The following is a 13,799-nucleotide window of genomic DNA, read 5'->3' as shown; positions in this document are numbered from 1 at the left end:
AAATGATCTAATTTCAGACCAAAAGAACAGGAGAATCTGAGATAAGATTCAAAGAAATTTGTGGCAGTAAAGTGGTTAAGAATTACAGTAAGTTCTAAGAACTGAGTCTTTTCACATGACTTACAGCAATTCAATAACATTAAAATGGGAGTATGTTACAATTCCATTACAAATGTTGTTGCAATTTGTCTGCAAAAAAAAAAAGAGGCCAATCCATTTTGGCATATTCAAAAATAAGAGATGACTCAAGAAATCTAAATATGTTCTGTGTGTGGGCAAAGGTGTTATCTAGATCCTTTGATTCAGGGAAGCACCAGAGGAAACAATCCAACTCTCCCTGTTCTTGCTGCTCATATAGTGCATTTAGTTACCATGCAATCTAGATGAAATAGATAAGTATTAACACAACAGCTAAAAGTCAATTCAAGTATACATAGTTAATATTCTCCTCACAAGGATAAATCCAAGTTTATTACCGAAGATTATCTCCTAGCAGCAGGCATATAATGAAAGCTAATTGAATGATATTTTATACTGAGCAAATCTACAAAAATTCTGATATTAACAATTACTATCAGAATATCAAGGGCTTCCCTGGTGGCTCAGAGGTTAAAGCGTCTGACTGCAATGCAGGAGATGTGGATTCGATCCCTGGGTCAGGAAGATCCCCTGATTAACAACCACTATTATTCCTTACATTTCCTCTCTTCCTTCTAATGCTAGAAAGAGCATTAAATTCAAACCACCGTCCTGGCTGATCAATTTTGTTTTAAAAGTAGAATTATTTGATCAAAGGATAGAAATGTCCTTAAGAATCTCCCCAGCGTTCACTGCAGCACTGTTTAAAACAGCCAAGACATGGAAGCAACTTAAATGTCCATGGACAGAGGAAAGGATAAAGAAGATGTAGTAAGTATATACCATGGAACATTCCTCAGCCAGTAAAAAGGACGTAATAATGCCAATGACCGCAACATGGATGCACCTAGAGACTGGCATACTTACTGAAGTAAGCCAGAGAGAGAAGAAAAATATCGTATGATATCCCTTGCATGTGAAATCTAAGAAGAAATGATACAAATGAACTTACTTACAAAACAGAAAGAGGCTCACAGACTTAGAAAACGATAGTTGCTGGAGGAGGGGGAGAATGTGAGGAAGAGATAGTTAAGGAGTTGGGGTGGACATGTACACACTGCTATATTTAAAATGGATAACCAACAAGGATCTACTTACAGCATGTGGAATGCTGCTCAACATTATGTACAGCCTAGAGGGGAGAGGAATCTGGGGATATATGGATGGCTGAGTCCTTTTGCTGGTCACCCAAAACGATATCACAACATTGTTAACTGGCTCTACTGAAATATGAAATAATTAAAAAAATAAAATAAAAATCAATATAAAGATATTAAAAAGAGAAAAATCTCACAGTCAATTTTAAGTTTATTACAAAGTATTCTGTATTAGTATTGGAAGATTTTTATTAAAACAACCAACCTAGGCTAATGTTGCATGTGAAAATGGCTCTTTTCTTGTATGTGATATTTTCACATAATCAGCAACTGCTATTTGCTTTATAAATCAATATTTGTCTTGTGTGGAAAAAGGTCACAGGTCAAAGAGAGAAACTGTCTTGTTCCTGAAACTTGTGATGTGTCTGACATATATGTCAATAAAGGCTGATTTTAAGGAGGTACTGTCATGAAGAAATGTCCAGAATATGGTATCTTCTAAAAATAAATATGCATTCTTCTTTCTTTTTCCATGTTAATAAAATAGGGGCTAAAATCATTTTAAGGCATTTTCTGTGAACTGAAAATAAGTATATACAGAACATCCTCTTGCTCTTAAGAATTTGCTAACAAGCAAGATTTATCTGTATATCTGTATACACATTTAGTATATATACAGGTATATATGTGTATACAACTTAGTAAAGTTGGCTTCCTTAAAATAAACGCAAGAGCTGAAATGATGTCACTGCTTCCACTGTGCTAATTAAAACTAATACTTCCTTTTTTTGTAATCTCTCCAATATTAATACAGTGAAAAGAAAGAAAGAAAAAACTAAAACACCATTTTCTAAACTAAAACAATTAACAGTTTATGTACTATTTTAAAAATCAACTTCCTTTGATGGGCAATTTACAGTAAATGAAATGGATATAAGTGTATAAGTCTTAAGTTCTGAGTCTTCATCAACACCAATGCAACAAAAATCATAACCAACAGGAAACATTTTCATCAACCTCCCAAGTTTTATAGTACTCCCTTCTAGCTGATGCTACACACTATTTTGACTCAACACAAATTTACCCTGTCACCAAAGATTAACTCACCAGCTACAGAATTTCATACAAATGAAATCATACAACATGTACTGTGTACTCTTTCTTTAACTGGCTTGTTTTGTTCATTATCATCTTTTTGAGACTCGTTTATACATTCTATATTTGAGATTCATCTTGTTTTATTATTAATTATTAGCATTTCATTACATGGCTCAAGGATATTTGCTTCTCTGTGCTCCCACCTACAGACATTAGTATTTTTCCCCTCGGGTTGTGGATATTATAAATAATAATACTATGAAAACTTATGTACAAATGTTTCAGTGGGTATGTATTTTCATTTTCTATGACTAAAAATCTAGGAAGAGAATTTCTGGGTCACATAAGTGTATGTTTGACTATATAAATATCATTATGTCAATAATACATTATACTTATTATTGAAACTTTATACTAGACTGAATATAGTTAGTGTTTGTTAAGTGTTCCATGTTCTTCCTTTCTGAGACTGCTTTGAATATTATACGTTTTCTGAATTTCCATACTCATTTTAGAATCACTTTGTCAATTTATACAAAATAGATCTGTGGTGATTTTTCAATGATATTACAGCGAAACATAGATCAGCAAATGTATATTCTAAGACTGTGGGAGACTTTTGTTATGAATAAGGTGGTATACTGCTTAATATATTAGTTTCTTTAAAATGTCTCTCAAAATTTTTTTGTAGTTTTCAGTATATATGTCTTAGAAATATTTGCTAAATTTATCTCTAAGTTTTCATATTTTATGCTATCATAAATGGCTAAATAAGAAAAGGAGTACGTCAAGGCTGTATATTGTCACCCTGCTTATTCAACTTATATGCAGAGTACTTCATGAGAAACCATGGGCTGGAAGAAACACAAGCTGAAATCAAGATTGCCAGGAGAAATATCAATAACCTCAGATATGCAGATGACACCACCCTTATGGCAGAAAGTGAAGAGGAACTAAAAAGTCTCTTGATGAAAGTGAAAGAGGAGAGTGAAAAAGTTGGCTTGAAGCTCAACATTCAAAAAACTAAAAGATCATGGCATCTGGTCCCATCACATCATGGGAAATAGATGAGGAAACAGTGGAAACAGTGTCAGACTTTATTTTGGGGGGCTCCAAAATCACTACAGATGGTGACTGCAGCCATGAAATTAAAAGATGCTTACTCCTTGGAAGGAGTCATGACCAACCTACATAGCATATTAAAAGGCAGAGATATTACTTTGCCAACAAAGGTCCATCTAGTCAAGGCTATGGTTTTTCCAGTGGTCATGTATGGATACGAGAGTTGGACTGTGAAAAAAGCTGAGCGCCGAAGAATTGATGCTTTTGAACTGTGGTGTTGGAGTGCAAGGAGATCCAACCAGTCCATTCTGAAGGAGATCGGTCCTGGGTGTTCATTGTGAGGACTGATGCTGAGGCTGAAACTCCAATACCTTGGCCACCTCATGCGAAGAGTTGACTCATTGGAAAAGACCCTGATGCTGGGAGGGATTGGGGGCAGGAGGAGAAGGGGACGACAGAGGATGAGATGGTTGGGCGGCATCACTGACTCGATGCACATGAGGCTGGGTGAACTCCGGGAGTTGGTGATGGACAGGGAGGCCTGGCGTGCTGCAATTCATGGGGTCGCAAAGAGTCAGACTCTGAGCGACTGAACTGAACTGAACATACAGTAAAATCTCTCCTTTTTTGGTGTGAATTTCTGGAAGTTTTGAAAACTGTATACCATAACCACATGATATATATGTACTATACACATCATAACCAAAATAGAAAACAGCTCCTAATACTATAATTGAGTCTTTTCAAGAATGTCATATAAATGGTATCATACAATAAATAACTTTTAATCTGACTTTATTTAGTACAATGAAGTTAAAATGCCTTTAATGTCTGCAGGGTCTGAAGTGATTTCTCTCTACTCTTTTCTCATATCTGTTATTTGTGTCCTCTTTCTTTTTTGATTAGTCTAGCCATTGGCTTATATATCTTTCTTATGTCATATTGTTTTGATTACTACAATATATTTTGAGTCAGGAAGTGTCATGTCTCCAGGTTTATTCTTCTGGCTCATAATTGCTTCTCATTGGAGAAGGCAATGGCACCCCACTCCAGTACTCTTGCCTGGAAAATCCCATGGACAGAGGAGCCTGGTAGGCTGCAGTCCATGGGGTCGCTAACAGTCGGACACGACTGAGCGACTTCACTTTAACTTTTCACTTTCATGCATTGGAGAAGGAAATGGCAACCCACTCCAGTGTTCTTGCCTGGAGAATCCCAGGGACGGAGGGAGCCTGATGGGCTGCCATCTATGGGGTCGCACAGAGTCGGACACGACTGAAGCGACTTAGCAGCAGCAGCAGCCTAATTGCTTGGGCTTTTCAGGGGTCTTCTGTGATTCTATATGAATTTTAAGGTTGTTTTTCTACCTCTGTTAAAAAAAAAAAAACTCCTAGGAATTTTGATAGGGATTGCATTGAATCCATAGATTGTTTATGGTAGTTTGACATGTTAACAATGTTAATTCTCCCAATGCATGATTATGCAATGTTTTCCTATTTATTTGCCTTTGCTTTTGTTCAGAGGTATTTGTTTTCAGCATACAAGTATTTCACTTCATATTTCTCATGTAACCATGGAAGTTCTTTTCATCAAAGTCCATCACCTCTACCATTTCTGATCTGTTTCAATTAGCTCTTTTAATCCCAGTTATGGGTCACATTTTCCTGCTTTTTTATGTGTGTACTTTTTAAATTCAAGCTAGGTTTCAGCAGTATCTGAACTGAGAAATTCCAGATGAACAAGCTGGGTTTTGAAGTGGCAGAGGAGCCAGAGATCAAATTGCCAAAATTCGTTGGATTATGGAAAAAGTAAGGGAGTTCCACAAGTACACACCTACTTCTGCTACTGACTACACTAAACTTTTAACTGTGTGGATCACAGCAAACTGTGGAAAATTCTGAAAGAGATGGGAGTACCAGACCACTTTACCTGTCTCCTGAGAAACCTGTTTGCACATCAAAAACCAACAGTTAGAATCAGACATGGAACAAATGACTGGTTCAACACTGTGAAAGGAGTATAACAAAGCTGTATATTGTCACCTGGCTTATTTCACTTATATGCACAGTACATCATGCAAAATGCTGGGCTCGATGAACCACAAACTGGAATCAAGATTTCCAGGAGAAATACCAACAACCTCAGATATGTAGATGATACCACTCAAATGGCAAAAAGTGAAAAGGAACTAAAGAGTTTTTGTTGAAGGTGAAAGAGGAGAGTGAAAAAGCTGGCTTGAAACTCAACATTAAAAACCTTAAGATCACTGCATCTGGTCCCATCACTTCATGGCAAACAGAAGAGGAAAAAGTGGAAGCAGACAGATTTTATTTTCTTGGGTTCCAAAATAACTATGGATGGTGACTGTACCCATGAAATCAAAAGATGCTTGCTCCTTGGAAGGAAAGCAAACCTAGATAGTGTATTAAAAAGCAGAGACATCACTTTGCTGACAAAGGTCTGTCTAGTCAGAGCTATGGTTTTGCCACTAGTCAAAGCTCTGGTTTTGCCAGTAGTCATGTACGGATGTGAAAGTTGGATCACAAAGAAGGCTGAGCACCAAAGAATTGATGCTTTCTACCTGTGGTGCTGGATAAGACTCCTCAGAATCCCCTGGACTGCAAGGATATCAAACTGGTTAATCTTAAAGGAAATCAACCTTGAATATTCACTGTAAGGACTGATGCTGAAGCTGAAGCTCCAATACTTTGGCCACCTGATGAAAACAGTCAACTCACTGGAAAATACCCTGATGTTGGAAATAAATAAGGCAAAAGAAGAAGGTGGCAAATGATAGTTAGATAGCATCATGGACTCAGTGGACTTGAGTTTGAGCAAACTCCAGGAGACAGGAGAAGACAGAGGAACCTGGCATGCTACACTCCATGAGATCACAAAGACTCGGACACAACTTAGCAACAGAACAATAACTTTTAAAATCTGATACCAGGTTTTATGAATTAACGCGAACAGTTGGCCTTTGTTGTCTTCCTTTAAAGAACAGTGATATTTGTTTTGGCAAAACATTAAAGTACTTGCAGATTGGTTTTATCTTTTTAAGGTGTACTTTTAAGATTTGTTACAGGAGCTTTAGAACAGTACTTGGTCTAGGGATAATTTAGTCCTACTACTAATGATGAAACTCCAATAGTTTGGCCACCTGATGTGAAGAGCTGACTCACTGAAAAGACCCTGTTGCTGGGAAAGATTGAAGACGAGAGGAGAAGAGGATGACAGAGGATGAGATGGTTGGGTGGCATCACCGACTCAATGGACGTGAGTTTGAGTAAACTCCGGGAGTTGGTGATGGACAGGGAGGGCTGGCGTGCTGCGGTCCATGGGGTCACAAAGAGTCGGACACAACTGAGCGACTGGACTGAACTGAACTACTAATAACGCATGTCGACATCAGTTTGCCAACAAAGGTCCGTCTGGTCAAAGCTACGGTTTTTCCAGTAGTCACACACAGATGTGAAAGTTGGATCATAAAGAAGGCTAAGAGCTGAAGAAGTGATGCTTTTGAACTGTGATGCTGGCAAAGATGGATATCAAACCAGTCAATCTTAAAGGATATCAACCCTGAACATTCTATTGGAAAGACTGATGCTGAAGCTCCAATCCATTGGGCACCAGACGCAAAGAGCCAACTCATTGGAAAAAACCCTGACACTAGGAAAGTGTGAGGGCAGGAGAAGAAGGAGGCAACAGAGGATGAGATGGCTGGATGGCATCATCAACTTAATAGACAAGAATTTGAGCAAACTCAGGGAGATAGTGAAGGAGAGGGAAGCCTAGCATGCTGCAGTCCATGGGGTCAAGAAGAGTCACACACAACAAAGCAATTGAGCAACAACTAACACATGACTCTCTCTACAGAACACCTCAATGTTCAGTGAAATTTCTGTCTGTCTGGAGAAACTTGACTGTCTCTCAGTCTTCTATGGGCTCTGGAGAGTTCATTTTATAGGTTCCCACTGTTGCTCTTTCTTCTGCCTTATAGACTTTTACTCTATGGACTTGTATTCATTTTACTATTCAACTGGACCCTTAAGCAGTTTTCTGGAGCTCTTCCTTTGTATAGGTCCTACCTTGCCAGTATTCTTCCCATAAAAATTCTTTTGACTTGATCCCCTTGAGCTCTATTACCTGTTTTCCTCCATGAAACCAGGTAACTAGGCTCTTGGGTTCTTTCTCCCTGTACTACACACTGGATCAGGGTTCCAGGCAGAAACCTCCCATGACTGGACTTGTTTCAACTATCTTGTTTGTTTCCTTTTCTCAGGGATCACCCTGCACTGCCTATTGGCCAGTGTCTGTAACAGGCATTTTACATATTGTGCATTATTTTCTATTTGTTTACGGCAGGTAAGCATGCCCCATACCAGATAATCCTTGTGAATGAAAGCCAAACTCTCATGCGCTTTTTAAATATAGAATACCGATATTTTCTACCCAAACTTTTTGCTATTTAATTCTATGTAAATAGCATCTGTAAGAAAAGTAAATTAAAGAAAAATAAAATACCTACAGGTAGTAAGAATACAAATTTAATGTTACATTGAAATAAATATGCAAAGTATATTTAATGAAATAAGAATAAATAAATTTAGTAATTATCACATAACCCTCAATACACAGTTTGACCTACTTTGAGTTAAACTGTAACTGTTAAAGGATTGCCCTTGATTAGAATATAAATGTTTCCCAAATATAATACATTAACTAATTCACAGTTCCTCTTACCACATTCTTTGAAAAACTATGGGTGGCTGATTCTGACTCAAGAGAGAAGAGGAAATTCAAGGGATTCAGTGCTTGAGCTGGGGTGAATAGAAAGTAACAGCTGGAAAGGAAGAAATGAAACAGCAACTGTTTCCCTTAAGAAAATCTAAACTTTACCATCTTCTAAGCAAATACACTGTCAATGTGCTCGTGTGATGGAAGGATAGGTAGGAATACTAAAGAGGGGCTTAGGAGACAAGGATTCCACTGGCTCATTACAATTTCGGTGCAGCCCGACTTTATCCACACGCCTCTTAGTCACCTCTATATACCATCCTTGTGGTTCAGTACTGCTGACATATGGACCTCACGCTCTGTGACATGCCTCCTTGTAAAACCACGGATGTAATGTAATGTAATCAAAGATTTGGTATTCAAGTAAGGCTTGAATGCCTCATATCCTAATTATTAGAGGTCTTTCCAAGGGTGACTCAGAAAACATTTGGAAAAATCAGAATAAGTAGAAAAATAAGAGTATATGCCACACATTAAAACCATTATTTTAAAAGACTAAATTTAAAAAGTGAAGGTAGGGTTCTAAATGTTTTTGAAGGTGGTTTCTCCAATATATAAATGACTGAGGTGGGGAGATCCACTCTCCCACTTTTCTTCGTACTGGGTCACAGACACGGCTTTTCTCTCTTCACTAACAAGACATTCAGAAACAAGTTGCAGAGCCTTGTGAAACAGGGCATAGGGGTGAACACGGAGATCTAGACTCTCGGGACAGTTGTCATGGCAGCAGGAGCTAAGGGTTTGATTTTTTTTTTTTTTTAAGATTGTACCTTCTTTTTTTATTGGCCAGAATAAAACAGATGCATATTTGCCTGTTCCTATCACGAGAAAACCTTTTCTTTTTTGTAATGTAACGTTCTGCTTGAATAGAAACTATATACAATAAGACTTTCAAAAATTATATTTAAAAATGATGTCTGCAAGGTGAAAAGTGTAATGGAACAATGCCTGACAACCGAGAAGAGAACATATTGGGGAAAACACTCAGGGAACAACATTCCCTAATTTGGTCATAATCATCTGTTTTTATGTGAAGGTGTATGAGCTTTGAAATCTGAAAACCCTCATTAAACTAAACAGGCTTTCAGAAAGGCTCAGAGGCTTGTAAACTCAGCTGGAGCTTATTACAAGATCAGTTCTATGTTTCTCAGGGGCTTTGTGGTTGTGAGTGCAAACATCTGAGATAAGTGATTTCAAGCTCTCTCCAAGTTCGACTCTAACAACACTGGCCACTGTGAAAATATGGCCAACAATCCCGGCATTGGTCGTAAGCTCTTTAATTCTACCCTATGCTGGAAACCTCTGTGCTGCTGTGTGTATCATTTGGCATTTTTTGACCACAGAGCACAATTTACTGTTACATTTCACTATAAATTCAAGGCTGGCCAGATAATGTGCTCCAGAGTAGAATAAATACATGTTTTAATGAGTAGCTGAAATGCGACCTGGCCAACGGGAACTCTAAGGAACAAAGGGTGCTTTTCCATAGTTGAGGCCAATCACAAAGGGCAAGGAACAAGCAATACCAGAAACAAATTAATCCATGACTCAGTCAAGCAGAAAAAAAAAAAAAAAATTGGAGAGAAAGAGAGAGAAATGGCCTGATTAGGAAATGAAAATACACTGCAGTTGACTTTCGCTAAAAGGTGATGAAAGTCCTGGAATTAAGTTTTTCTGCTCAATAAGAGAACACATCAGGCAGCTGAAGATGGCACTCTTCTCATCAAAGATGATTCTCAAATCATTTTCCAAGAATTCTCTTGTTTACAACAAGCAGTGCCATGACTGGTCACCCTTAATCAGCCAAGAAATTAAAAAGGTACTACCACTTCCTAGCCAAACTCCTCCCTAAGTTTTGTTCCAAGAGTACAGGGACAATGAGGACACATTGCAAGCAACTATTTTAACGAGAACTAGGACCTCCCTCAGAGGAATTGCACCTGAATGACGCTGCTGTGGAACTATAAAAAGCAGAAAGGTCAGGCATTTAGATGGTTCTGAAAGCTTTAGATACTTAGGCCAATAGGATCTTTCCAAGAGGTATCTTCAGCAAGAACCATGGAAGACAAAGTGTTAGTTGCTCAGTTGTATCTGACTCTTTGCAACCCCATGGACTGTAGTCTTCCAGGCTCCTCTGTCCATGGAATTCTCCAGGCAAGAGGACTGGAGTGGGTTGCCATTCCCTTCTCCAGGGGATATTCTTGACCCAGGGATCAAACACAGGATTCCTGCATTGCAGGCAGCTTCTTTACCATATGAGACACCAGGGAAGCCCCCATCAGTCATAAACTTGTCTTATTAACTGTGCCTAGGGAATTAAACAATCCCCCTTTAAAAAAAATCACCTAATAACAGATTGAAAAATGAAGTATAAAAAAGATTAAGTCAATGAAAAAAAAACCAAACACTTGGTGAATAACCACTGGGTGATTATCACATACATAGCACTACAGGTATAATGACAAAAAATTATGAGATGGCTGAAGCCTACTAAAGCATGAACACTAAATTTTCACTTAGAAACACAAGTTTAAGTAAGTCAGTGAAAGCCAAAAAGAAAAACTGAATAATCTATATTATTTGCAGGCATAGTTCTGAAATGTGTTCAGATTTGGGTACAGGCTCTTTTATTTGGTGATTTCATATCCTCAAAAGGAGGCACTTGAAAAGAATTCCACACTATGACCACATAACTATGTGACTAGTTTCTGAATGTAATCTTAGGAAACAGAAACAGGAAAAAAATTTTTAACTTTTCTTTTTTCTTCGCTCCCTCCCACCTCCACCCAATGCTGCTCTGATCCAAGTTAGGCAGAAAAGAATACTGTTCCATCAAAATAACTAAGAAAACAACTACTCTTAAAGGTGAGCTTCCCAGGTGGCTTAGCAGTAAAGAATCTGTCTGCCAAGCAGGAGACATATGTTCGATCCGTGGGTCAAGAAGATCCCCTGGAGAAGGAAATGGCAATCCACTCCAGTATTCTTGCCTGGGAAATCTCATAGACAGAGGAATTTGGCAGGCTATGGTCCATGGGGTGGCAAAAGAGTCAGATACGACTCAGTGACTAAAACAAACAAACCAGGATAGTACTTTACTATCTCTCCTACTGGCAACCTATTTTCCTAGAGATTCTTGGTCCAATCAATCATCTCTTCGTCTTAAAGATGTGATTCATGCAAATAAATTTGCAATGCCTATTTTCATACAATATTTTTTAAAAGTATAAGAAAATTTTCAGTTTCCAAAACAATAAAGACTAAACGACAATTACAGTGCTGATTCTAAGAAGATTCATTATACATTTCCCAGCTATGAAAAAAGCACCGCTGTCCACTGCAGAGCCAGTGACATACCACTCTCCATTTGACTTTGCTATTTTTCTGGGCCACTGGCATGCTATCCAAATGCAGATCACCCTGGCCAATAATCACAATCCTTGCCTTGCTCCCTTGGTAGTTTCTTCTCTCACATGAGTACAAACTTAATGCTTCCTTTGAAACGGGATGCTATCAATGTCAGAAATCTTCCTGGTCCAAACTTAGAAACAAGTCACTTTAGTTAGTCCTCCTTTCTCCACTCTACTGCCAAAAATTTCCTTTTCTCATTCAAGAAAGAACTTTAATTTATCCATTCTTACTTTCCTACAGGCAGATTAGAATCTGACCCATGGACTGTCTTCTGCTTAGATTATATTTTTAAGCCTCTCTCCTTTTCATTAAAGTCAAAACCCATCATTTAAACAATCATTTTCATTCATAATTTTAAGTCTGGACTTAGCCTTACCCTCTATATGTTGTACAGTATAAAAGAAAAAAAGATACCTGAGAAAAGAAAGAATATACTTTATCAACGAAAGGTACTTGAAATCTTCTGAAATTAAAGTTTACATTAAAAGTGAAATGGTAGATTTTGATTATGAACTTTGAAATTCAGCCATACTACAAGACACAGAAACATTCATAAAACCTGAACTTGCAATACCTTTGGAGAATAAAGCTAGACTTTAATTCTTCTTCCCTGGGCATATAAATATACTGATGTTCTGTATCAGATATTGCTCAAGAAGTCTGTCTAATAAATTATATGCTTATCTTTAAGGCAGCAGGTGTGACTCAGTGTGATGCTTAATTGTTGGCAGAGACTTTTCTTCTATTTTAATCTGAATAATATGCCACCTATTAAAGAGACAAAAGCAATAAGAAATGACTTAATAAATCATTAACTCTAATGTAGCAACTTCTGCATATAGACTTCCTAGAAGTATTTTAAATCATTATTTTGTGGTATATAATTTTTAAGTTTTAGAATAAATGTTCATATCAAGCAATTATAGGTGGTAATAATTAACGAGATCCTCACCATTGTTGTATAAAAACATATTATCCTACGTTATGCCCTGACAGATTACTAGTCAGTGATAGCTATTAGAAGTCTTAGTAGGTACTCTGAAATTATTCACACAACAGTAATTACGTGTGTGGATGTGCAGCTTGGAAATGGGAAAAATATATATACTTCACACTCTTTGTCTCACTCTGAATAAAACTGTCATTATAGCATACTATGGATTTTTTACATTGTATAATAAAGCTACATGTTTGTTTATTAATGAACTAATGACAATTGGTATATATATATATATATTGGATAAAATGAAGAATGTGACAGCAACTAAAAAGGTTTAAGAATCAGAAACTTTGGGAAAGATAAACTCCCAGAGATTATTTATCTTCTCATTTAGAGATAAGTAGATCGATGTCCAGAATATATTACCAAGGTGGCAATACTAGGTGATGGCAGAACAAGGATGAGCAGCCAAGTCTCTTAAAATAGACTCCTTGATCTTTTCTCTCAGTTCTGTTTCTCTTAGAAAAAAATAATACAGTAAGAGCAGTCAAATGTCCAGAAAACAGTGAGTCAGAGAGGAAAACCCTAAGCACTTTTCTGGGCCAGAAAGTACAAATCTAGGCCTACAGATGATAGATTTGGAACAAACCAAGGTAAAGGGCTTAATGAGCTTTATAGCAGCTATTCCCTGGCAATCTCCAGTTCTTACTAGATAGACAAGTCATTCAAACAGTAGACTGAAGTAGCCTGTTGAAGCCTGGCTGACAGCGGAGTGGTCAGCTTACAGCAGTGGAAAAACTGGTTGGGATCATTGAGACAATGGGCTGTCAGCCTTTCCACATCCTACCCTCAAAGGAATATTGTACTACATGGAATTGCAACTAATATTTACAGAACAATTGATCTTTTAGATAAAAAGAAACACACACAGAGTACTGATTAATACATTGGAAAAGATTTCTATTATATTTTGTAAAATAAAATTGAAAAATAAAATGTACTTGGAAAATCTGTACATCTGACTACTGTCTTCACTAATGATAATACACAAAGGTTAACTCTATTAGTATATACAATTAGTTAATTCTATTAGTATATACAAAGGTTAACTCTATTAGTATTTATTTTAGATGAAGTATAATTTTCCATTATATTAAAACTAAATTTTAACAATAAACATGCATAGACGGTTCACCAGGTTTAATAGCACACACTTGCACTAAGTATTTACGTAATCCTTAAAGATGATACTAACCCTC

General features: G+C 37.2%; 1 protein-coding gene across 2 annotated transcripts in view; it reads right to left on the bottom strand.

Annotated features, from left to right (window-relative positions):
* Positions 1-13,799, bottom strand: part of PRKD1 (protein kinase D1) — a 341,766-nt gene that overhangs the window by 150,087 nt on the left and 177,880 nt on the right. The gene's annotated exons all lie outside the window — the stretch shown is intronic.

This window comes from Oryx dammah, unplaced genomic scaffold (genome assembly GCF_014754425.2).
Source record: "Oryx dammah isolate SB20612 unplaced genomic scaffold, SCBI_Odam_1.1 HiC_scaffold_16, whole genome shotgun sequence".
Lineage (NCBI taxonomy): Eukaryota > Metazoa > Chordata > Mammalia > Artiodactyla > Bovidae > Oryx > Oryx dammah.
The sequence above is the reverse complement of the archived record's forward strand: the minus strand, read 5'-3'. Positions and strand labels throughout refer to the sequence as shown.